Genomic DNA, 26867 nt, shown 5'->3' on the forward strand with positions numbered 1-26867 from the left:
TTTCGAATCATCAGTACCATTAATAAATTCCCTTTTCTGCAGTTTTCTTTTGTGCGAATTTGACTCTAAGGGGTTAGAGTGCTTTACATGAGCATTAATTACAATACACAAGGACACATTCATTTTTTAAGACATGGAGGGATTACGTGATTTGCCCGGAATTCCAGGATGTTTAGCCAACCGAAACTGGAAACAGATTCCCCAGTTCCTAAATCGGCAGCTCTGCCCGTAGGGCCACATCCTTTCACACTAATAGATGAAATAAATACAAAGTTTAGACTTATAGAAGACAACAGTGCTGCTTCTTATAGCAGCAGCTGAAGAGCAACCCAATACTATCTCATCCCCGTCACAATTTACTTACTAGCTTGTCATGTACCTGTCCAAACAGGTGGTTGGATCAGAGAAACTAGATGAGCTCTTTGCACCTGTGATCTGCGCAGGATAGGAGTGTGTGTGAGGGACTGGTGCCTCAACAAGGGTCATTTCAAACCCCAGTGAAACTAGTAACCTCCTAACTATACCTAGTATCGTAATTTTGGCAGGGATCAAATAAGTGCTGGTGGAAAACCATAGCTGCAACCCCCCTTCCCCGTCACTGTCTGCATTCACAGTACTTACCTAGCAGATACTGTCTTTAAAATGTTTTCTAGTTTCCTTCAGCAACCACCCTTGTCCTATGAGAAGAACAAAACAAAAGAGAGGACTTTAAATGCGCTGACAATACGGCACCTAACCGTGTTTCATCTCACGTCCTCGATAATGCCATCACCAAATTACTGGCACTCACATCTGCCATATCATCTTTATCTGTGGGCATCTCCGAAGCCGGAGCATGACTACTTGTAACAGGACAAGCGGCGAAAATGAGACAAGAAAATAGACAGCGAAGAAGGACTAGGCAGATAAATCCTTTTCAAGGAAAGACTGGCACGAACTACGTTGGGTGGGAGATAAGCGGCTACTCTCACAAACAGGTACAATAGACGTCCTTCTTGAAAAGGCATCAGAAATGTTATAGGTGGTGCAAACATTCAGACGGATAAGCATTATGAACTTTAAAATCCGGATTAAAAAAAAGCACACATTTTCGAAAGATTTACATGCGTTTGAACAAAATTGCTGAAGCGAAATGTTAATAGAGTGAAATTGAAAATGTCAAAACTTTGGGTCAGCGGCATAAATATTCAAGCATATATTGAAAGTTTAGGGTTGGTACAACAAGTTTGGCGGTCAGTTAGTACAGCTAGTTGTGCTGTGCTACCCACTTTAAATAATGTTTTTCTGATTGTTAAATTACAAAAGTCAGCGTACTTTGTGCTTCATTTGATATTGTTTAAGAGCTCTACGCTGCGTGAAGAGAAAAAGCTTCAGGAACTGCGTTAGCTGCAGCACAAGCAGGATCATTCCACTCATGGAAGCTGCAGGATCATCGGTGGTCTCTCCCCTTTCATTTGAATGGTAAAGCCCTTATGTAAGAAAAGTTAACTGAACAGTTTAAATCAGTGTATCATATGTATGCCAATAGACCCCATTGAGGCAAGAAACTCAAATGAAGTCAAACAAGCATGAGGGAGCGTGGTGCGGCCCCATGAGGGGGGAATGAAAAAAACAAGGCCTGCGCTCTGCTAAATGACTGTTTTGAAACACACTCGTGCTTGTGGCGGCGTCCGCCTTGCGCGAGCGAGCAACAGCCAATTAGCATGCGCGTTGCTGCTCGTTCCCGCAAGGTGGATGCCGCCAGAAGTAGGAGTGTGTGCTTCCAAAAAGAGCAGAGTGACAGCTAAAGGTTCTCCTATGCAGCGCATGCGCGCTGCATAGGCGAGACCTTAACAGCACAATTTGCATAACCAAATCTACCTTTCTGCCAAATTACATGTTATTCTGTCTAGCTGTTCAGGCTGTAGACGTGTTCAAGGGTCCTATGGAATTATTATTTTAAAACACACTTTTTGAACCGCCTCTTTCTTAACCCTCACCTGATGGATTACCCCGAAACTTTCCACTTTCAACAGGACTTAATATGATACTTTTTTTGGGAAACTTTGTTGAAGATTCGTATATATGTATATACATTACCTACTGGTCACTTCACCAGCCACTCATGTACCCATACAGCCAATTACACAAGAAGTCACTTACTATACAGGCACTCACACATGCACTCACTCACCTATACAGACACTGACTCACCCACTCACTCATCCATACAGGCACTCAGAAACCCACTCACTCACCTACCCATACACTTAAACACACAATCACATTCCATACAACTACTCACACACCCACGTACAAACTCATACAACTACTCATACATGCATGCACACAACCAAACAACCACTCACACACCCGCTCATATACCTACACCACCACTCACACACACATAACCACTAACATACCCACTCATGCCCACACAACAACTCAAACACCCACTCACACATCCATACAATTCCATACACCCAGTAACACATCCATACAACAACTCAAACACCAGCTTACAAACCCATACAACCACTCACACACCCACAACCACTGACATATCGATAAAAACACATACCCACTCACATACAGTCACACACAACAATTTACAAAACTACTCGCACACTCATATAACCACTCACACTCCCACACACCTACTGAGAAATCCACACACCTACTGAGAAATTAACTCACTCACCCATACACCACTCACACACCAATACAGGCACTCAGACACCCACTCACACAGTGATAAGACAGTCACACAGATACTCAGATCACATATGTTAGCAATGGTAACACTCATTGCTAGTACTTTGGAGTCATTTGACAAATCCTCATGAGATTTTCAAATCTGGTACGAGACTCAGTCCTCCTGCAGTCTTGATAGTTTCATGGTGATCTATCGAGTGGTGGCCAGGAAAAAGGGTGGTCTCAAAACACGTTTTCCCCATATCAATTCCCAAAAAGATTTTAGACGAAACTAAAGTCCGAACTGCTCAACGGAATTACACCAAATTTGGCAGAAAGATAGCTGTTGGTCCAGAAAGTTACCTTGTTGTAAATTGGCATAAATCTGTTCAGTTGTATTAGAAATACTGAGAGTTGGCAGACATCTTGGCTTTCAGCTTCAGCAAAAAAAGTAAAAAACGGGGGCAGAGTAGGAATACCCTGAACCCCTTGGTGTCTTGGGGGGTATTGTATTGATGAGTGAGTGGGTGTATCAGAGGCTGTATGGGTGCCTCTATGGGTGGGTAAGTGGATGTGTAATGACAGTATGGATGAGTGACTGTGTGTCTGAATAGCTATATGAGTGAGTGACTGGATGTGCCAGTGACCGTGTCATGAGTGTTAAGTCATAAGCAGTGCATTGCGGGGGTGTAAGTTCTAGTTAACTCAGGTAACTATAACTACTGAATGTCACTGGTTTTGTATGAGTGAAATATGAGCCTAACTATAACGTTCCAATTTGTAATATTTTTGTAATTCTATTTCCAAATGATAGTGTCCCTGTAACCTTCATATTTTTAAGTGAGTTTCTAAGGTTTATCAAAGTATATTTCCGAACTATAACGTTCCGGTAACCTTTTGTTATTTAAGTGTATTTCTATTGTTTTTTAACCAGTAATTGTGTTTGCAAAGTGGTGGAGAAAGGGGGCTGGGCCTCCGACCAGCTTTTAGGAATCCCACTGTATGGGACGTACTGGAGGTCGTAGGGCTTCTTGGCCCCCGACGTCCCTCAGCATTAAATAGAACTTCATCTCTCAACCAGCAGTGCAACAGGAGGTGCATTTGCAGAGTGGCAAAGAAAAGAGGATTGGACTTTGAATCCCTCTCAGCAATCCCACCGTGTGGGACTTACTGGAGGTAACAGGAGGGGTAGTGGGCCACCAAAAATACTCAGCAGCCAATGGGACTTCATCCCCCAACCAGCAGTGCACCAGGAGTGCATTTGTAGAGTGGTGGAGAAAGGGAGTGTGGCCGCCGAAGTGGTCCCAGAAATCACACTGTGTGGAACTTACTGGAGGTAACAAGAGGGCTTGTTGGCCCCCCCACATGCCCTAAGCATGCAAGGGGACTTTATTCCCCAAACAGCATTGCACCAGGAGGCGCATTTGCATAGTGGTAGAGAAAAGGGACATGACCTCCGAAGACCCCTAAGCAATCCAGCTGTGTAGGACTTACTGGAGGTAACGGGAGGGCTTGTTGACCCCCAAGAATTCTCTTGAGCCAAGGGGACTTTATCCCCCAACCAGCAGTGCACCAGGAAGCGCATTTGCAGAGTGGTGAAGAAAGGGGGTGTGGCCTCCAAAGTCATCTGAGCAATCCTGCTGTTTGGAACTAACTGAAGGTAATAGGAGGGTGTTTTGACCGCCAAGGACCCTCTGCACCCAAGGGGACTTCATACCCTAATCAATTGTGAACCACGAGGCGTGTTTGCAGAGCAGTGTTGAAAGGGGGCAGGGCCTCGGCGACTTGCCGATCGGTTTAAAAAAAAAAACTTTTTTATTCATTAGAGAAGTGGAGCCATTTGCCTCCCCCTTCCAGGCCGATTTCTGCCCTGAGGACACCATCCCCCGGGGCCAGCCTCTCTTCTGGGTGGCTAAGTACCACCAAGGACAACCACTTAAACTTCGGAGACAGCGGGGGAGCTTGAAGGCCCTCGCCGTCCCTGCCAGCTTCATGCCTCCTGTGTTCCTGTGGCTGAGTTGAGTGGCAAATTATTTTTGACCACCAGCTATGAATGTATGTGTGTGTATATACGTATATATATATATATATATATATTCACAGAAAAAACCATAGGTTATAGACCATATATAGTTAGGAATTAGCATTTACAAAACCTTGAAAATTCACTGAAAAAACCATAGGTTATAGACCATATATAGTTAGGAATTAGCATTTAGAAAACCTTATTTTACTCACACAAAACCATTGAAATTCCATATATAGTTAGTTGCACTAACTATATATCGCGCACCCGCAATCCACTGCTGATGATGTCACATATTACATCATTCATGACATGGTCAGTGACATCACTGATGACATCACTGATGACATCTCAAATGACATCACTGATGACATCACTGATGACATCTCATTTGACATCATTCTTGTGCTAATACGATAAACCTCTTCAGACTCTAATATAACCTTAGATACACTCAGTGTATACAGACACTCACACACTGTCACTCATCCATGGAGTTACTCACACACCTAGTCAGTCATGCAAAGAAACAATCTCACCTCCATTTCCTCAACTATACAGTTATACACACCTTACTTATTCAAACATATACTAACACATATTTACTCTCTTATACAATCCCTGATACAAGTTCACAATGATCCATACAGCCACTCACACATTCAGTGGCTCTCATGCACAGTTATTTATATATGCCAACTCTCACATGTACTGTGTTTTACATATGTACTTACTATGACATGTAGCATTGAGATATCCATTCACTCATCAATACACTCATGCACACAGTCAACCGCCCATGTAGCTTTTTCCACATGCACTCTTGAACTCATACACCTAGTGAATCAACTGCTCACACATCTATGCACAGAGTCACACACCTCCCAGCCACCCCCACACAAACTCAATCTCCCATAGAAATACTTGGGCAACCAATTAATAACACATATAGCCTCTCGTATAGCTAATGATCAACACATGCAGCAGTTTACATCACAACAGACATAATGATGCACAAATTAAGACAGTTTAGTCACTAACCCATGCATTCAGTGAGACACATTTAATCACTCACTCATACAGTCAGTCACGCACCTACTAAATCCTTCATCCAGACACTTATACATCCACTCATTCTTCAATATCTAAGACATATTTTAACTTTACAGAAACATACAGTCACTGGATGTTGTCATCAGTGATGTCATTTGAGATGTCATCAGTGATGTCATCAGTGATGTCACTGACCATGTCATGAATGATGTAATATGTGACATCATCAGCAGTGGATTGCGGGTGCGCGATATATAGTTAGTGCAACTAACTATATATGGAATTTCAATGGTTTTGTGTGAGTAAAATAAGGTTTTCTAAATGCTAATTCCTAACTATATATGGTCTATAACCTATGGTTTTTTCAGTGAATTTTCAAGGTTTTGTAAATGCTAATTCCTAACTATATATGGTCTATAACCTATGGTTTTTTCTGTGAATTTCATTGGTTTTTTAACAGCTAATATCTGTAGCTGTAAAATGTATTCTTCTTTAAATCCAAAAATATATTTTATATGTTTATGAATAATTTTTTTTTTAAATATTTTTTTTTCTTCGTTCCCGCTTCGCGAATCGGGAAGCTTCCCGTTAGCTGACCTTGATGCCGCGAAATAGACCGCGAGCCGGTAAACGTTTCTTTACCGCAAGTGCCGCGTTAGAAAACAACATCGTGACGCCTCCCGTCCGCATGACGTTCCACGTTGTCGCGTGATACGTCATATGACGTGCTACGTTAGCGAACTGGTACGCGAAGCGAGTGCCAAAGCGCAGGTTTCTGGAAGCAAACCGGGAGGCCCTGCAAAGCGCTTAACGTAAACACAGCAAGTCATGTGACTTGGTAATAACACTTTTCATTGGTTCATTTCACTTTTGGTTTCCTAATGATGTAAGACTAGGTCATATAATCTAAAATGAACACTTTTGATTGGTTGAGAACTCTTGTTTTTCCCAAATGATGAAAATCCCTCCTTCTTTCCTCACTCTGACTTTCATCATTGTGAGAGAAAGACCCTTTGTGATCACTGAGCAATGGCTTCTTTAGTAGCTTCAGCTGGTGCTTCCCCACCACCTCCACCACCTCCAAGGAAGAGAGGACCACCTGCTCAAGTTGTAATTCAACAAGAAGAAGAAGAAGAGGAACAGGAGGACGAGCACGAAGAGAGGCAGTTTTTGCCTGAGCAGCCCAAGACGTCTCACCGGAAAGAAAACTTCATTTGGCAATTTTTTAAAATTCCCAAAGGTCAGAAAAAAGTAAATGCAAGATACGTAACTTGCCTTATATGTCAAGATAGACTGTCCAGAGGGACCGACAAAAAATACAGTTTCGGAAACTACACAATGCATCGCCATATGACTAGGTGGCATCCTAACAACTACAGTGCTGCACAGTTTCGGAACGACCTAGATAATCTCCCTATTATGGCCAGAAGATCTGTTGTACCGGAAGTAACGGGACCAGAGGGCAGGGAGATGGTGCCAAATATACAAATGAGATTTGGTGAAGTAAAACACACCTGCGTATTTTGCGATGGATTCATTTCCTACGGAGAAAGAAGCATCACTCTGATCAACAGAGCTATTGACTATCATATGCAAGTTTGTCCGAAACGCCCAAAATAATAAATACTTCTTTTTTTTGTTTTGTTGCTCCTGTTGAGCCCTTTACAATGAATCGTTTTCATTGCCCCCTCCAAGAAAAACCCAAAAAAATATAAAACTGTTCCGAAAAATTCAAAAACATTAAAAAAATGTTCAGAAAAATAAAAAAAAAAGTTCTTTTCAGAACTACCTCCCCGTTATTAAAAAATTGGTACAATATTTGGAACTGTGCCAACCTCTATTTCTCTTAGTTCGCTTCCTAGTTCGCTCGCTGGTACGCGAACTGGAAGCGAACCAAAAACAGTAAGTATAAGGGAAGGAAACACACACTTATGTTAAAAGAAAGACAGCTATAGGGGAGTAAACTAGAGATACTATTACCCATAATCCACTACTGATGATGTCACATATTACATCATTCATGACATGCTCAGTGACATCATCAGCAGAGGATTGCGGGTTTTTTGGCAACATGCCTTATCCACGGTTTAATAACGCTGCCTTTTGCTTTATATAAGTTTTCAAATTGTATGAAATATATACCAATAGGTCTTTATGAACCTTTAGGTAGTGCTTTTGTTCATGAGGTCTGGTCGCTTCCATAGACATACAGATGTTTCAAAGATGATCAAGAAGTTTATCTGAATGGAGAGGAATGCACTGAGACGCCAGATCATTCACTAATGTGTAGGCACATACAGTTACACGATTCATGCAACAAACACCGACCAAATATGGCTTGCGTGTTGCAAGGCACGCCAGTTCCTGCTATCATCCCCACGTTCAAGTTGTTGGAAAATGGTAGTTATTTGATGCTCAATAATGAAGATTGTTCTGAGTTAATTAAAAGTATTCCTTTTATCGTAACAGTAAGTGAACGGGTTATTTGCTGCAGAAATGTTCTATTTCCTCCCACACATGAACATAGGGAGTTTTCAATCTGGCCACAAATACCAACCTTGGGACACGTTTCAACGGCATGACAAGAATAAGAGCTCTTTTGTCTCAGAGAGAGGTGGCCTTGAGTTCGGCCCGTGAAACTTTCGTACTTCACATAGCGAACACCCGTACACAGGTTTGCCTTTCAATTTCAGCAACATGTTTCCGACTATCTTTAACGCATCCTCCACAAAATCCCTGGCACACTTTTTTAAAGTTGTTACCAGTGGTCTCGTGACTTCATTTGAGAAAATCTTTGGAGTCATCCCTGCTCCCTTTCATTCCATTTTCTCCACTCTGGTTCGTGGATTGCATTTTTACTTGCATTACCAGCGGACGCTCTTGTGCTTTTTTACATTTTTAAATATGGATGTCCCTCCTATGCAACCTCCGACCCTGCAGCTGCTGACACTGTTCCGCAATCGCATGCTAGAATATTATGGCACAATGCCGTTGGCGATATTAAGCACGGCATATGGATTATCTTTTCGGTTCTCCTACTTCACCTGTGTCCAGCCTGTATTTCACTGCCTGACCTGTGATTTCGATTGGGCCATTGATTTGTGTCTCTGCGGACCGGTTTCTCCTGACGTCGACTTTAATCAGCTGATGACTCCTATCATTACTCACGAGTTGGTTTGTCCTGGCGAAAGGATTATGGCTGTGGCATTGATGCATGGACTACTTGGTCCCTGGAATTTACTGGCGGCAGCACAGTCTTTCTTGGAACACAGCTTTCTTGAAAACCCACCGAGCTGTCCTCTGATGGTGATAGAGGATCCGGTGCTGGGAGAGCACGTATGTTCTTTTCCGCTTTTAAATTGGATGGCTGAACTGTTTTCGGATGAAGACGGTGACTTCCTGTTGGAGGCTGTTGCAGCTTATTTTGCATACACACTTATGTCATAGACCTTTTTCATGTTTCATATGCTGAGTACTAGCATTTCATTGACAATTCATTGACTTAATTGTCAAGTTTTTATTATTTACCTTGCCTATTGGCTTAAGACTCGATAAAGTACTTGGCTGTTTTATTTTTCTTTAGCATTGAATTTTCCTAGTTTTTAATGCTTTACCTTGCGGACCGTCCACATATAAACTTGCAATCTGCTCTCATGAGATGGCACTTCTATTATCTTATTCAGTTCGTTTCCGGATCATGGGGAGGTGTCATCTAGGTCCTGGATATCTTTACACCGTGTTAAGTTAGCATGGGCTCATTACCGGTTTAAACGCCATTTTTCCTTTTTTGCAACTTCTGCACACGACATTTAGTTGTTGCTTTAGCTTTCCACCTAGTAGTTCATCGTGGTTTACATGAGAATAATATGTTATTGGTCTACTATCTGCTTTACTTGTTAAACTATATCTGTACAGCGAGTGCTAAAGTTTCAAGAACAACACGATACAGAATTGTTATGAGGTCTGATCTCCACGACTTCATACTCATAACATAAGTGCAACTTCTGCCAATTCTGGGCATGAGGCGGGTTTTATATTGCTTTGCCGAACACACATACACAACAGTTGATGCGGTTCACATGAAGAGAGAGCTGGTGTATGCTGATGTGATTCCTTCAAATCTAAGACACTAAAGTATGGGCACGCCCTAAACCAACACAAAGAGACCTTCTTAGCAAATAATATAATATGTGTATTAGGGAGGGTGAGATATAAGCAGCCGCGGGCCGTGGAGGGAGTTACGGTGAGGCAGGGAGGCGGGGAGGGGGAGAAGCAGGGTGGAGCCCTCTCTACCTTGCCCCTCCCCCTCCCCGCCTCCCTGCCCCACCGTAACTCCCTCCACGGCCCGCGGCTGCTTATAAGTGTTGCTAACTCTTATTCATTTACAGCATGTTAACATACTTTCACCATTCGCTTTTTATGTACTAGTAACTATGCTGGTAATTTTGCTACTGATAATATGTGTACTTGTATTCTCCACCCTGCTTCTCCCCCTCCCCTCCTCCCTGCCTCACCGTAACTCCCTCCACGGCCCGCGGCTGCTTATAAGTGTTGCTAACTCTTATTCATTTACAGCATGTTAACATACTATCACCATTCACTTTTTATGTACTAGTAACTATGCTGGTAATTTTGCTACTGATAATATGTGTACTTTTATTATCTAAGGTACTACGCCTGAGAAGACGGCATTAGTAAATAAACATTTCAAATACACATGTGTTCTTCTTAACTCCATGTTCTGGTTTCTAAGAAATATATAACGACCGACTGTTCATGAGTTCCACGTATCCTGAGGTACTATAAGTTCATATTCTGGATTGTCTAAACATTGAGAGTTTGTTATATCCAATGTGACACTGTACCTAGCTTGCTAAATAGTTTTTGATTACTAACGTGAGTTTTGGGACACCCTAATTCGCCGAGGTTCCAATCCTCTGTCCACAGTTCTGTGTGAGAACAGAAACCCTGCGACAGGGGCACCCCCGACCCTTGCTGGAGCTTCATCACACTTGCGATACAACTCCAGCAATGCGCCACCTTTACGGCACAGATACATCACGCATCTGTGCTGTTTTTGCCCCGTGATGCGCCGCATTGTAAATGCAGCACACCATAGGTGACGGAACAGCGGCACAGAATGACTAACACATCCCTGGTGATGCGCCAGTCATCATAAATCTATCCCTATGCTTCTTATCTTGTTAGAGATGAACCGCCATATGTATCATCAAAGTTATTTGCATTTCCTAAATAGCGAACTTTAAGGAATAAATAGCGATTCTTTACCATTCCTAGTTTGCGATGAGCTATTTGCTAATTAGCCGAATGTAGCCCAATGAAGCCCAATGTAGCCCAATGTAGCCCAAAGATGGCCGCCAGACACACAAAAAAACAAATGTAGCCCAAATATCAGCCAGATGTAGCCCAACTATAGCCCAGTGACAGAATGACCAATCAGCTTCGCAAACCTCCGTTACGCGAAGCGGAGCGCTGTTACAGATATATATCTTTTTTTGAACGTTAATTTCTCAAAATCCACTGGAGCACATATATTGAGACCTAGCAAAGGCACATCGGGCTACCAGTCCCTAATATTTTGCCATGTTTCGTGCAAATCCATTCAGCCGTTCGATTATTATTTTTATTATTTTTTTTTGCCCCGCGGGGCCCTTTTAAAACCTCCACATCAAACCTAGGGGGTCAGCGAGGATCTACTATGCCCCCTTATAGTTATTTCCCCCTTTGTTTTGACCTCCTCTTGTCTCTCGATCCTACCGAGAGACAAGATGGCGGCCGCTACGGACTGTTTGGAATGTTGACAGACGCCGGAGAACCAATCAGCTTCGCTTCACAAAGCTCCGTTGCGCGAAAAGTCCGCGAACCAGAGCGCTAACCGGTCCGCTGTTACAGATATATATCTTTTTTTAAACGTTAATTTCTCAAAATCCACTGGAGCACATATATTGAGACCTACAAAAGGCACATCGGGCTACCAGTCCCTACAATTTTGCCAAGTTTCGTGCAAATCCATTCAGCCGTTCGGGCTAAAAGTGAGGCCAACCGCCCTATGGAAAACTCAATGTTAAAAACACGTTTTGGGACCCCCCTTTTTTCTCGGCCCCCACTGGACGAACCCCCCCCAAATTTTCAAGGGCTGCTCAGAAACAAAATGTGCCATTTTCCTGAAAATTTCAGCCGATTCCGTCCACAAACGCCAAAGTTATTAGACATAGAATTTTCAAAAAACCCATAGAGAAAAAATCCTAACTATATATACCTACTGGCGACCGCCAGTAGGTAATATATATATATATATATATATATATATATATGACCAAGACCACGGACGTGGTCGAAACGCGTCGTCCTATCTGCCAAGAAAAATAAAGACTTAACTTACTGCAACTGCTGTGGGCTCGCCTGAATTCCTTGTTTCTGGAATCCTTGGATCGGAATATATGTATATATATATATATATATATATATATATATGTATATATATATATGTATATATATATATATATGTATATATATATATTACCTACTGGCGGTCGCCAGTAGGTATATATAGTTAGGATTTTTTCTCTATGGGATTTTTGAAAATTCTATGTCTAATAACTTTGGCGTTTGTGGACGGAATTGGCAGAAATTTTCAGGAAAATGGAACATTTTGTTTCTGAGCAGCCCCTGGAAATTTGGGGGGGTTCGTCAAGGGGGGGCCGAGAAAAAAGGGGGGTCCCAAAACGCGTTTTTCCAATGTTAATTTCCATAGGGCGGTTGGCCTCACTTTTAGCCCGAACGGCTGAATGGATTTGCACGAAACTTGGCAAAATTGTAGGGACTGGTAGCCCGATGTGCCTTTGCTAGGTCTCAATGTATGTGCTCCAGTGGATTTTGAGAAATTAACGTTCAAAAAAAGATATATATCTGTAACAGCGGACCGGGCAGCGCTCCAGTTCGCGTACTTTTCGCGTTACGGAGCTTTGTGAAGCGAAGCTGATTGGTTCTCCGGCGTCTGTAAACATTCCAAACAGTCCGTAGCGGCCGCCATCTTGTCTCTCGGTAGGATCGAGAGACAAGAGGAGGCCAAAGCGAAGGGGCAAATGACCATAAGGGGGCATAGTAGATCCTCCCTGACCCCCTAGGTTTGATGTGGAGGTTTTAAAAGGGCCCCGCGGGGCAAAAAAAAAAAAAATAATAATAATCGAACGGCTGAATGGATTTGCACGAAACTTGGCAAAATTGTAGGGACTGGTAGCCCGATGTGCCTTTGCTAGGTCTCAATATATGTGCTCCAGTGGATTTTGAGAAATTAACGTTCAAAAAAAGATATATATCTGTGACAGCGGACCGGGCAGCGCTCCGCTTCGCGTACTTTTCGCGTTACGGAGCTTTGTGAAGCGAAGCTGATTGGTTCTCCGGCGTCTGTAAACATTCCAAACAGTCCGTAGCGGCTGCCATCTTGTCTCTCGGTAGGATCGAGAGACAAGAGGAGGCCAAAGCGAAGGGGCAAATGACCATAAGGGGGCATAGTAGATCCTCCCTGACCCCACATTTGAAAGTGTTGAAATTTAGAACCAATTAAAATGTTACTTTGGTTTTGTATTTGTGTGTGATGAAAGTTAATTGGTTATGTATATATCTAAAATGAGAGGAAACCACAGCCATTTTGTGATACTACTGTCTGAGGTACATTTGTGAGGAATTTTGGTGCTCAATTTCTGGTGTTTGATTTACACAGTACTAACGCTTCTCCTACTTTCAAAAAGGTGAGTTGTTAATTTGTAAGGGGAACTATGTTGTACACTTTAAGATAGTTTGAAAAATGTTTTCTGTTATTTATTTACAGCCCTTCTGTTATACTAAATACTTGATAAAGTTAGTTTTATATTATGTATTACTAAAAACGATAAATGAAAGTGATTATTTTTTTCTGCAATTTACAGCAAGAAATTTCAAAATAAAATGGATCACAATGAAGAGACCGTGGCAATTTCTTTTGAATTATCCACTACATTTATTGAAATTGACAGCACCAATAATGAAATATTCTCACAAGGAGGAGATGACTTGAATGATTTTTTTGATCAATCTCTTGACGGCGAATTTATCGAATGTTTGGAGACCATAGAGTTACAAGAATCATCATTGCAGACTTTTCATGAGGAGATTCCTGATGAGATGATTGAAGAGGAAATTCCTGATGAGGACATGTTACTAGTTCTTTCAAATTATGAAAATTCAAAAGAATAAATTTATATTTAGAAATCAAAAATTGTTTGAGACATTATTCATTTTTATTTTTAATTTATGAGGTTGTAGCGAAGTTCTTTTTTTTCTGCTGAGTGACGTCTCGGCCTATCTCCACGGGATGCAGTCCCTACCATCTCGGCGTTTAAGCCCAGGGGGACCGGTAGTGTGGTAGAGATAACGTCTGTTAACATTCGATTCGAAGGAAATCAGGAAGTGTTGATAAACATTGTCTGCGCCATCTTGCCTTTTTTCAAATGCCACACTTTTGTCGTGCACGGCAGCCATTTTAGATGCCTTGACCAGACCCACTCTCTGCACGCTGTCGATCCTTAGCATGGCTCCCCACCCTCGCAAGCATCTCCCCCAGGCACTGGTCACCCCCGCTCTCTGTCTTACGCATGGGCAATAAACCTCCCCCCATCTGCGCTGCTCTTCCCTGAGAATCACACCCTGTGCCTGTCCGACACCTCCCTTTCGCCCTATTCACTACCGCACCCTCTGACACTCCTCTTCCTCTGTGTCCGATTGTCCAGGCCGGTCCCAGGCTATCAGCTAGCCCTGCAGATGTAGTTTATGGCCCCAGCTGTAAAGAATCACCCCTCTTCAAAGGAGTTATAGTAGATCAAGGCCCACACCCGATGAGATCCGTCACACCACACGCGTTCCTACTATCTGAAAACCATTCTGTATTGTGATTGGGGAGGGGACCGAGCCTGAAGCGGAAGATTCCAGGGATGCCTCTTTGTACATCAAAGTTTTTACAATTATGTGTCACATTAAAAATATATAGCACTCCAACAAAGTAGTAGGATTATAAAACTTTAATAACTTATAAATATATACAACAAAACAAAAACAGTAAAAACATTTAAACATTTTTAGGGAAAAAGAAGGAAGTAGCGGTCGGTTGTGCGAATAGTCCCAACGCAGCACAACGTCCAGATTTCTGGACGGCACCCAGGTGATGTTGCCTGGGTGCCGCACTGATTTCGGTATCCGGCGTGGGGCGTCGCGGTGGGTGGGTCATCAGTAGCGGTCTGTTGTGCGAATAGTTCCAAGGCAGCACAACGTCCAGATTTCTGGACGGCACCCAGGTGATGTTGCCTGGGTGCCGCACTGATTTAGGTATCCGGCGTGGGGCGTCGCGGGGGGTGGGTCATCAGTAGCGGTCTGTTGTGCGAATAGTTCCAAGGCAGCAGAACGATGGCACCAAGGTGATGTCCAGTAAGTTGCCGCCCTCCAAATAACGGCGTGAGGCGCCCCGGGGGGGGGTGAGGCGGCGTGAACGGGCCTCCCCAGGTGGAGGCTCGTCTGCTGTAGTGGGGCGCCCCTTTACCGTTTCAGTTGCCATTCCGTCCGCTTTTGGTCCACTGTGTCAAAATCCGCCATTCAGCTGAGTTGCGCCCACTCTTGCGGTGCAGCGATAGGCGGCTGCCACAGGACTCTCAAAATGGCGGCAGGCTCTTTCCTTTTTGGGCCTGGTCCACTGAAATGGCCCTGGGACACCTTGGAAATCGGACGCTAGTCTGCTAGGTCTTGGACCCCATTCTCGAAAGCGTTCCCTCAGCCTTGAGGATTGTACAAAAGTCTTGGGGGCCCCCGACTCCTGCAGGCTTCCGGTGGGGAGCGGCTGCCGTGATTGCTCGCGGAATGACCACGACGGAGCCACGAGATGGTGGTGCTTTCATGCTGACGCCAGCTTCAGTCTGAAACATCCAGAAACAAGGTGGGGCTTTCATCGTTTGGGAAAAAAAAAAGTTTTCATCCAATGAAAAGTGTTATTTTTAGGTCATATGATCAAGCCTTACATCATTAGGAAACCAAAAGTAAAATGAACCAATGAAAAGTTTTATAAACAAGTCACATGACCTGTTATGCGGCATAGGGTATAAAAAGCGTAGAAAATCCGTTGGCACGTGAGGCAGCGTCAGTAGCGGACCGATGTGCGAATAGGCCGAAGGCAGCACAACGCGCCAAGATCCGGATGGCACCGAGGTGGTGTCTAGCAAGTTGCCGCACTGGTGTGGCCATCGTACAATGCTGAAAGTGGGCGTGGGGCGCCCCGTTGGCCTGTGAGGTGGCGTCAGTAGCGGACCGATGTGCGAATGGGGCCAAAGGCAGCGCAACGCGCCAAGATCCGGATGGCACCGAGGTGGTGTCATAGTTGAGAGTTCTGAGCAGCGGTTGTAACACTGTCTGAAGCTTATTTGCAGCTGCTGCAGCTTCACTACGCGCCAAGATCCGGATGGCACCGAGGTGGTGTCTAGCAAGTTGCCGCACTGGTGTGGCCATCCTATAATGCTGAAAGTCGGCGTGGGGCGCCTCGTTGGCCTGTGAGTTCGCGTCAGTAGCGGACTGATGTGCGAATAGGCCGAAGGCAGCACAACGTGCCAAGATCCGGATGGCACCGAGGTGGTGTCTAGCAAGTTGCCGCACTGGTGTGGCCATCCTACAATGCTGAAAGTCGGCGTGGGGCGCCCCGTTGGCCTGTGAGGTGGCGTCAGTAGCGGACCGATGTGCGAATGGGGCCAAAGGCAGCGCAACAATATTTTCTGAATAGAAGACACCACAAGGCGCTGAGATGCCAAGATCCGGATTGCACCGAGGTGGTGTCTAGCAAGTTGCCGCACTGGTGTGGCCATCCTACAATGCTGAAAGTCGGCGTGGGGCGCCCCGTTGGCCTGTGAGGTGGCGTCAGTAGCGGACCGATGTGCGAATAGGGCCAAAGGCAGCGCAACAATATTTTCTGAATAGAAGACACCACAAGGCGCTGAGATTCGGTTGGCACCGAGGTGGTGTCTAGCAAGTTGCCGCACTGGTGTGGCCATCCTACAATCCTGCTCCGAATAACGGCGTGGGGTGCCCGAAGGGGGGGGGGAGGCGGCGTGAACGGGCCTTCCCAGGTGGAGGCTCGTCTGCTGTAGTGGGGCGCCCCTTTACCGTTTCAGTTGCCATTCAGCTGAGTTTCGGCCGCTCTTGATGCTACAGCGACAGGCGGCTGCAACAGGACTCTCAAAATGGCGGCCTTTCCTTTGGATTTGGGCCTGGTCCACTAAAATGGCCCTGGGACACATTAGAACTCGGACGCTCAAATTTTTTTTCCTTTCCTCTACATGCAAAAAAGGTAAATTCCCGGTACGTTACACGCTTCATCTGCCACGATGTACTCTCCAGAGGAACCGAAAAAAAATAAAGTTATGGTAACTATACCATGCATCGTCATGTGGAGAGGTGGCACCCATTAATTATAGTGCTGCATAAAAGAGAGATTTGGAGGAGAACCCCCGACCTGCCAGTACATTCATCAAATACCTGGCACTGACAGCATCAGAGGCAAGGGAAACGGTCCCAAATATTTAGAAGAACTTTGGAAAGATTAAAATGACATGTTTAGATTGTGGCAAATTAATTTCATGTTGACAGATGAGTGTTACTCTAATAAATACAGCATATGAACATCATCATAGTCGATGGTTGGTAGAGACATTTTGACTATATCCTGGACCTGCCCGTCCTCGCCCAAAATGGCGCCAGAATAAATGGGAGTCGTAACTCCTTGTTGTGTACTGGTTGCAGAACATTGAAATCACAAGATACGTATGCAGTTTTGAAGCACATGGCGGGCGGGGACGAGAATTGATTGAATATTTCGACATCCCTATTGATATTAAGTTCTGATGTGTTATTGATTACTGTACTATTGAAAGTTCGAATTAACGTCACCCATGGTACTTGCCCGCAAATGTATATCTAGATAATTTTATTGTAACTGGCCCTGTCGTATTTTAATTATAAAATGTACGTCCACCGGTTCCGCAACTGTTAGACAGCTTAGTTCTTGCAACCTAATGGCCCGCCCGTTACGTTCCTCTACAGTGTAAATGTCTACTCATCATATACGATTACAGTTTGCTCCGTGGCCGGCCCACGTGGTTATAGGCCCGTATTTGTATACTGACATTTTCACAATAAAGGTTTTTAAAAGAAAACATGGTAGTAGTATTTACATTGGTAAAGTTTTTAATAATAGTCACTGTTTTAGAATCAGTAAAAGGCAAGTGAAATAAAGCATTCGAATTACATGAAGGGTAAAAGGTATAATACGCAGGAACGCAGTAAAGATAAATGGTCAACGGTTGTTGTGTTTTCTACTCCTGCAACATAAAGTGATCGATAAGAATCTGATATTCTGGCGTATCGGCGACTAAGACAGCAGGCCGACCCTCTTTTGCTCAACGGCTCCGTCATGGGACGAAGAAACGCCCTTTTTCTCGAAAAAGGAATATATTTTACTTGCAGGACAGTTGTAAATTTTCCAGGAAAGTACATTAGCCTGGAACATTATAACATATGTTTAAGAAAAAATAATGTTCGAAAGTAATAAAAAGCGTAATTTTTAGGTCATATGACCAAGCCTTTCATCATTAGAATAAGAAAAGTAAAATGAACCAATGAAAAGTTTTATTAACAAGTCACATGATCTGTTATGCTTACGTTACGCGCTGCGCGCCGCGCCCCGGATCACTTCCGGATGCGCTAACGCGGCGCGTCATATGACGCATTACGCGACAACGCAGGTCCAGAATATAGTCAAAATGTCTCTACCAACCTGCGGTCGGAACACAACCCCTTTCAGCAGGCTAAATAGTTCTGTTAAATGACAACAGAAGGGACAGGCAACAAGAACCATCAGTCAAAGAGGGGAGGGCAAGTTCTTCTCTACCGGGTCACGTTGGGGCGCTACCGGAACTGATCGAATTGGTAGTCTACAGAGTTTCTGGATGTTTCAGACTGAAGCTGGCGTTAGCATGAGAGCACCACCATTTCGTAGCTCCGTCGTGGCCATTCCACGAGCAATCATGCTAGCCGCTCCCCACCAGAAGCCTGCGGGAGTCGGGGGCCCCCAAGACTTTTGTAGAATCTTCAAGGCTGAGGGGACGCTTTCGAGAATGGAGCCCAAGCTCTAGCAGACAAGCGTCCGAGTTCCAAGGTGTCGCAGGGCCATTTTAGTGGACCACGCCCAAATCTGAAGAGCCGGCCGCCATTTTGAGAGTCCTGTGGCAGCCGCCTATCGCTGCACCACAAGAGCGGGAGCAACTCAACTACATGGTGAGCGAGACGTTGTAGTCGAAAGAGCGGGCGGTAAACAGCTGAATAGCGGAAGAGGCACAGTGTAGCAAAAGCGGGCGGAATGGCAACTGAAATGGTAAAGGGGCGCCCCACTACAGCGTGTCTTTAGGTGAAACGGATTGTGGGACAAGGTCAAGAATGGAAGAGTTACCAAAAGGCAAAAAGTTCCGCTTGATCCCGGGAGCCGGCCACCTATGTCGGGGGCGATCTCAGGCCACACCAGGAGAACACGACTTGGGGAGGGGGCCGGAGCCAAGCGCCCACTCCGAATCCGCGCCATCACACCGTCCCTCGGGGGCCTCCGTTAAGCGGTTCAGGGTGGCACCGCATCACATTGTTTACAAATGCAGTAACGTACTCAAACAGCCCCCACTTACTTTTAGAGTAGTGAAGATGAAGCAAGTGCAAATAGGCTTCAGACAGTGTTACAAGCACTCTTCAAAACTTTGAATCATCAGAGTGCATGAGTTTCATGCTCGATCGATTGAGCTAGCCGGATCGGGCAACAAAAAGTTTAAAATAGTTATGTAAATTGTTGTTTAATAAAATGTTTTACCCTGTTACTTTGCTGGTGTGTTGTATATATTTGCATAGAGTTTATCGTTATTTTGGGCGGGGTGGGTGGCGGAGCCGAGCTGTGTTGCAGCCATCATGGTGTGGAGTTCAGTTCATCTCACTAGTTTCGTATTTGTCATGAGGGGTTGTTCCTAATGTTTCTATTTTAGCGAGGTTAAAAAGAGATCCCATTAGTGGCCTACTGATTTTGCTCGATTCCTTTTGTTTTTTTACACGATTTTTCGCTATCTGCAAAGACTAAACAGAGTATTGTGACTCTGTGCTTGTTTGTAAATAGAGAATGAACCAAAGAGAACCAATTCTAAAACAGTTAATGCTTGGATAACAATCAATCAAATGGAGAGAGAAGCAGGCACGACGGATTACAACGGGGGCAAAGGCCTGCGTTAACTACCCTTCACTATATGCAAAGAGAGAGTACTCCTAATAGAAATGAGGGGGGGGGGGCAGCATTCAAAGCAGATCAGTGTGCATAAACACGAAAATGTTTTTCTTACCACGTACTTGACATTCGACAGCTTATGATATTTGCTATTAAAAAACCATTGAAATTCACTGAAAAAACCATAGGTTATAGACCATATATAGTTAGGAATTAGCATTTACAAAACCTTGAAAATTCACTGAAAAAACCATAGGTTATAGACCATATATAGTTAGGAATTAGCATTTAAAAAACCTTTTTTTACTCACACAAAACCATTGAAATTCCATATATAGTTAGTAGTACTAACTATATATCGCGCACCCGCAATCCACTGCTGATCATGTCACATATTACATCATTCATGACATGGTCAGTGACATCACTGATGACATCACTGATGACATCTCAAATGACATCACTAATGACATCACTGATGACATCTCAAATGACATCACTGATGACATCACTGATGACATCTCATTTGACATTACTGATCACATCACTGATGACATCATTCATGTGATAATACGATGAACCTCTTCAGACTCTAATATAACCTTAGATACACTCAGTGTAAACAGACACTCACAGACTGTCACTCATCCATGGAGTTACTTACACACCTAGTCAGTCATGCAAGAATCAATCACACCTCCATTTCCTCAACTATACAGTTATACACACCTTACTTATTCAAACATATACTAACACATATTTACTCTCTTTTACAATCCCTGATACAAGTTCACAATCATCCATACAGCCACTCACACATTCACTGGCTCTTATGCACAGTTATTTATATATGCCAACTCTCACATGTACTGTGTTTTACATATGTACTTACTTTGACATGTAGCACTGAGATATCCATTCACTCACCAATACACTGATGCACACAGTCAACCACCCATACAGCTGTTTCCACGTGCACTTTTGAACCCATACATCTAGTGAATCAACTGCTCACACATCTATGCAGAGTCATACACCTCCCAGTCACCCACACACACACTCAGTCTCCCATACAAATACTTGAGCAACCAATCAATAACCCATATACTTACTCATATAGCTACTGATCAACACATGCAGCAGTTTACAGAACAACAAACATAATGATGCACAAATTAACACAGTTCAGTCACTAACCCATGCACTCAGTGAGACACATTTAACCACTCACTCATACAGTCAGTCATGCACCTACTAAATCCTTCATCCAGACACTTCTACATCCACTCATTCTTCAATATGTAAACATATTTTAACTTTACAGAAATACACAGTCACTGGATGTTGTCATCAGTGATGTCATTTGAGATGTCATCAGTGATGTCATCAGTGATGTCATTTGAGATGTCATCAGTGATGTCATCAGTGATGTCATTTGAGATGTCATCAGTGATGTCATCAGTGATGTCACTGACCATGTCATGAATGATGTAATATGTGACATGATCAGCAGTGGAATGCGGGTGCGCGATATATAGTTAGTACTACTAACTATATATGGAATTTCAATGGTTTTGTGTGAGTAACAAAAGGTTTTTTAAATGCTAATTCCTAACTATATATGGTCTATAACCTATGGATGTTTTTTTCAGTGAATATATATATATATATATATATATATATATATATATATATATATATATATATTCACTGAAAAAACATAGGTTTCAGACATGTTATAGTTAGGAATAAGCATTTAAAAAACCTTAGAAATTCAATGAAAAAACCATAGGTTTTAGGGGTGTTAAAGTTAGCTGGACATTTCACTTGTATAAAACCGTTGAAATTCCCCCATTATAGTTAGTTGTTCTAACTATAACTCGCGCGCCGGCAATCCACTGCTGATGATGTCACATATTACATCATTCATGACATGGCCAGTGACATCACTGATGACATCTCAAATGACATCACTGATGACATCTCAAATGACATCACTGATGACATCTCAAATGACATCACTGATGTCATCATCCACGTGACAATCTGATACATCTCATCATACACTAGTAAAACCTTTCAACACTGATTGTAAAATAAGGAGTACCATAATTGAAACCATTGTCACACCCATACAAGTTTCCAAAAACCCACTCAGTGATTAGTAAATCCACACACATCTAAACACTTACCTACAAATTCACTCACACATGCTAACAAAGATCAATAGAATACTATTAAATATACTTATACATCTACATCGACATTACACACCAGCACACATCATATTCACTTATGCAGTCATCCTACTCACTTATGCAAATAATTGATCATACTTACATTTACTCAGCTACACAGTAATAAAAACACCACTTTATTTATTCATATAGTAACTCATACTTAGTGTGTTATAAAATCACTATTGTATGGATAACATTTTTGATACAGTCACTCATACAATCACTGAGTCTTATGTATATAGAGCTGCATTGCAGAGAGGTGTAAAAAGGGGCGTGGCCTCAGAACACCTCTCTGCAACGCAGCCCCCTGGCTTATACTGGAGGTACCTGGTGGGCTAGTTGGCCCCCTGGAACCCCCAGTATTCAAGGGGAATGTGTCCCACCTCTGCAAACGCGCCCCCTGGCACGTTTGCAGAGTGGTGCAATAGGGGGGAAAGGCCTCTGGCCGCGATCCCGTTAAAATTATATTTTTTTTTAAAGAAGGGGGGCTGTGTAGCCCCCCTTCTTTTTCAAATTTGTTGGCCCTGGGGACCCCATCCCCCAGGGCCTGCCCCCAGTTTTCTTATTTCTAATTTAAACATTTGGAAGGGGGCCCCGCGGCCCCCCTCCTGAGGCCATAGTCTGTCCCGGGGACCCCATCCCCCGGGGCATGGACCTTTGAATTTTTTTTTATAAGGAGGGGGGCTGCCTTGCCCCCCTCCTGTGGCCACTTATGGGCTGGAGACCCAATCCCCCGAGGCGGCCCTTTTTTTTTTTTAATATTCCTTTTGGGGAGGGGCCCGCATACATTAAATTCAAGCCCCGGGGGTCGCGGTCCCCAGGGCTGGGGGGGCCTGAGAGCCCCCACCCATTTTCTGAAAAGCCCCAAGGGTTGGCGTCCCCGGGGCTGCGGGGGGCTCCGTGAGCCCCCCCACATACATTAAATTAGAACCCCGGGGGCTGGCAGTCCCCGGGGCTGGGGAGGCCTCAGAGCCCCCCAACTAATGTTTTAGGCCCCGTGAGCCCCCCGCTTATATAAACTAAGAGCCCCAGGGAGTGTGGTCACCGGGGTTGTGTGGGGGGATTGGGAACCCCACACTATTTTTTTTAATAATGACCCAGGATTTGGCCCCCCCCGGGGGCAAATTAAAATATTTAGAGCAGGAGACCGCATTTCTTTTTTTTTTTATCCGCAGGATGCGCGGATCCTAGGAGCATCCCATGATTTTTACAAAAAATAAATAAACAAAATTTGGCCCTGGGGGTCTTTGTGGGACCCCCTGAGCAGGCCTAGGGGGACAGAGTGTGTCTATCCTGCCCCCTTCTCAGGTTTTGTGATGGGTTTGTTTTGGTTTCTTGTGCCTCGGTTCTACCGAGGCACAAGATGGCTGCCAACACTTCCTGATTTGAAGTGTTGACAGCCAATTAAAAAGCAGCTCGTGCACGGCAGGGTGTGCTTCGGCTGCGCTAAGGGTACGTGGATAGATAGACGGATCCACCGCGCCCATAGATATATAAATGACTTTAACTGTCATTTTCTCAGGAACCACTGACAGATTTACACCAAATAAGCAAAAGGCACGAGTCTGAACCACGGTCTACCTCTTTGCCAAATTTGGTGTAATTCCATTCAGCAGTTCGGGCTGTAGCTGCGGCTAAAGGTCCTCTGGGAAATTGCATGGGGAAAATGCGTTTTGGGACCCCCTTTTTTCTGGGTCGCCGCTTGATGAATCATTGTGAAACTTTCAGGATAGGGGCGGACCGGAGCTGGCCAAAAGTTTGGCAAATTTCGGGCAGATTCATCATTCGGCGCCAAAGTTATTCCAAATAGAATATTGCGGATTTCCTATGGGGAATTGGTCCTAACTATAACTACCTACTGGCGACCGCCAGTAGGCAATAAATATATATATTCACTGAAAGAACCATAGGTTTCAGGCCTTATATAGTTAGGAATTAGCATTTAAAAAAACTTTACAATTCACTCAAAAAACTATAAGTTTTAGGGGTGTTATATTTAGCTGGACATTTCACTCATACAAAACCATTGAAATTGCTCCTATATAGTTAGTTGTACTAACTATATTTCGCGCACCCGCAATCCACTGCTGATGATGTCACATATTACATCATTCATGACATGGTCAGTGACATCACTGATGACATCACTGATGACATCATCCAGTGAATGTGGTTTGCTTCGTTATTTAAATATGCATTATATATATAGCAATTTGCATTGAAGAATGAGTGGATATATAAAAATAAATATTTGGATGGAGGATTTAGTAGCAGTGTAATTGACTGTTTACTTTACCAATTTATAGTGTCTCACTAAATATAGTGGATAGTGATTAAATTGCGTGAATATCTGTATCACTTTGTCAGTTGTTGTGTAAACTGGTTCTCCAGTTGGTTACTAGCTATGTGAAAGTCTATATTAGTTATTGATTAGTTAACTGAGTATTTGTATGGGAGAGTGAATGTGTGTGTGGTTCAGTGGGGGGGGTGACTGCCCAAAGATGTGTGAATAGTTGATTCACTAGATATATGAAGTTAAAACTACATGTTCTAACAGTTGTTTGGGTGAGTGAATATCTTTATGGGTGTGGTGATGAGCAAATATATTTCTCAATGGTACATGTCCAACAAACTAGAAAAATAAAAGGCAGTGTATGTGTCAGTTGTTGTATATTAATAAGTATACATAATACTCAATGATTGTGTGAGTGACTGTATGGATAACTTTATACTTGTAATAATGATTTTATAATTCACTAAGTATGACTTACTATCTAAATGAATAGATGAAGTTGTGTTTGTATAAGTGTGTAGCTAAGTAAATATGTAAGTATGATCCATTGTTTGCATAAGTGAGTAGGATGACTTCATATGTGAATACCATGTGTGCTGGTGGGTAATGTCGATTTAGGTGTATAAGTATTTTTGATAGTGTTCTATTGTTCATTGACAGCATGTATGAGTGAATCTACAGGTAAGTGGTTAGATGTGTGTATACATCTATGAATCACTGAGTGGGTTTTTAGATACTTGCATTGCTGTAACAATGGATTCAAATATGATACAATGTATTTTACAAAGAGTGATGAAAGATGTTACTAGTATATGAAAAGGTGTATGTGATTGTCACGTGGATGATGTCATCAGTAATGTCATCAGTGATGTCATTTGAGATGTCATCAGTGATGTCACTGACCATGTCAAGAATGATGTAATATGTGACATCATCAGCAGTGGATTGCGGGTGCGCGAAATATAGTTAGTACAACTAACTATATAGGAGCAATTTCAATGGTTTTGTATGAGTGAAATGTCCAGCTAACTATAACACTCCTAAAACTTATAGTTTTTGGAGTATATTTTAAACGTTTTTAAATGCTAATTCCTAACTATATAAGGTCTGAAACCTATGGTTTTTTCAGTGAATTTCAAAGGTTTTTTAAATGCTAATTCCTAACTATATAAGGCCTGAAACCTATCTTTTTTTCTGTGAATTTCAAAGGTTTTTTTTAATGCTAATTCCTAACTATATAAGACCTGAAAGCCCACCAGGAATCTCCAATATGCGCCAGGGGACTGCATTGCAGAGAGGTGTAATTAAGCCACGCTCCTTTTTACGCCTCTCTGCAACGCAGCCCCCCTACATGTTTGAAGAGGGGGAACTAATTCCCCTTGCATACTGGGGGCCCCTGGGGGCCAACTAGCCTACCTTGACCCTCCAGTATGCGTCAGGGGGCTGCATTGCAGAGGTGTAATGAGGCTATGCCCCTTGTTACACCTCTCTGCAATGCAGCCCCCTGGCGCGTTTGCAGAGGGGGAACTAATTCCCCTTGCATACTGGGGGTCCCTGGGGGCCAACAAGCCCACCAGGAGCCTCCAGTATGCGCCAGGGGGCTGCATTGCAGAGAGGTGTAATGAGGCCACACCCTTTTTTACACCTCTCTGCAATGCAGCCCCCGTGCATGTTTGAAGAGGGGGAACTAATTCCCCTTGCATACTGGGGGTCCCTGGGGGCCAACTAGCCCACCTGGAACCTCCAGTATGCGCCAGGGGGCTGCATTGCACAGAGGTGTAATGAGGCTATGCCTCTTTTTACACCTCTCTGCAACGCAGGCCACTGGCGTGTTTGCAGAGGGGGGACTAATTCCCCTTGCATACTGGGGGTCCCTGGGTCATAACTGCCCAAACGCCGAAATTCCGAACGATTGAAAATGACTTTTCTTGAGAAACATTTGGATTTGGATTATCATGTCCTATACTTTGGAATTTTTGAAAGACTGACTTTGAGGATGCTATAAATTACTCAATCTGCCCGAATTGTGTGGGTAAAATTGATACCTAGTCACTTTGAATAAGAATGTACTTACTTCTCGTCTAACATTTGGAAGAAATATCTAGTTATATGACAACAGGATACCGACATAACTTGAAGGAAATAAGAACACCCTGAAGAAGTTCTGTTGTACAGAACGAAACGCGTCAGCTGGCTGTGGTACATAAACTTAAGGAAAATAAAAGCATTTTAATATAC

At 43.5% G+C, this 26867-nt stretch overlaps 1 protein-coding gene across 2 annotated transcripts in view; it reads right to left on the reverse strand.

The window, feature by feature from the left end:
- Window positions 1-26867, reverse strand: part of GREM2 (gremlin 2, DAN family BMP antagonist) — a 687731-nt gene that overhangs the window by 342642 nt on the left and 318222 nt on the right. Inside the window, exon 1 of one of the 2 annotated variants that reach the window (XM_078649288.1) lies at window positions 622-668. The exons of the other annotated variant lie outside the window; for it this stretch is intronic. The gene's annotated coding sequence lies outside the window, so the exon portion shown is untranslated. Of the gene's footprint in view, window positions 1-621; window positions 669-26867 lie in introns of those variants that run through there. 2 annotated transcript variants of the gene reach the window in all.

The sequence above is a fragment of the Lissotriton helveticus genome, chromosome 6 (genome assembly GCF_964261635.1).
Source record: "Lissotriton helveticus chromosome 6, aLisHel1.1, whole genome shotgun sequence".
NCBI lineage: Eukaryota > Metazoa > Chordata > Amphibia > Caudata > Salamandridae > Lissotriton > Lissotriton helveticus.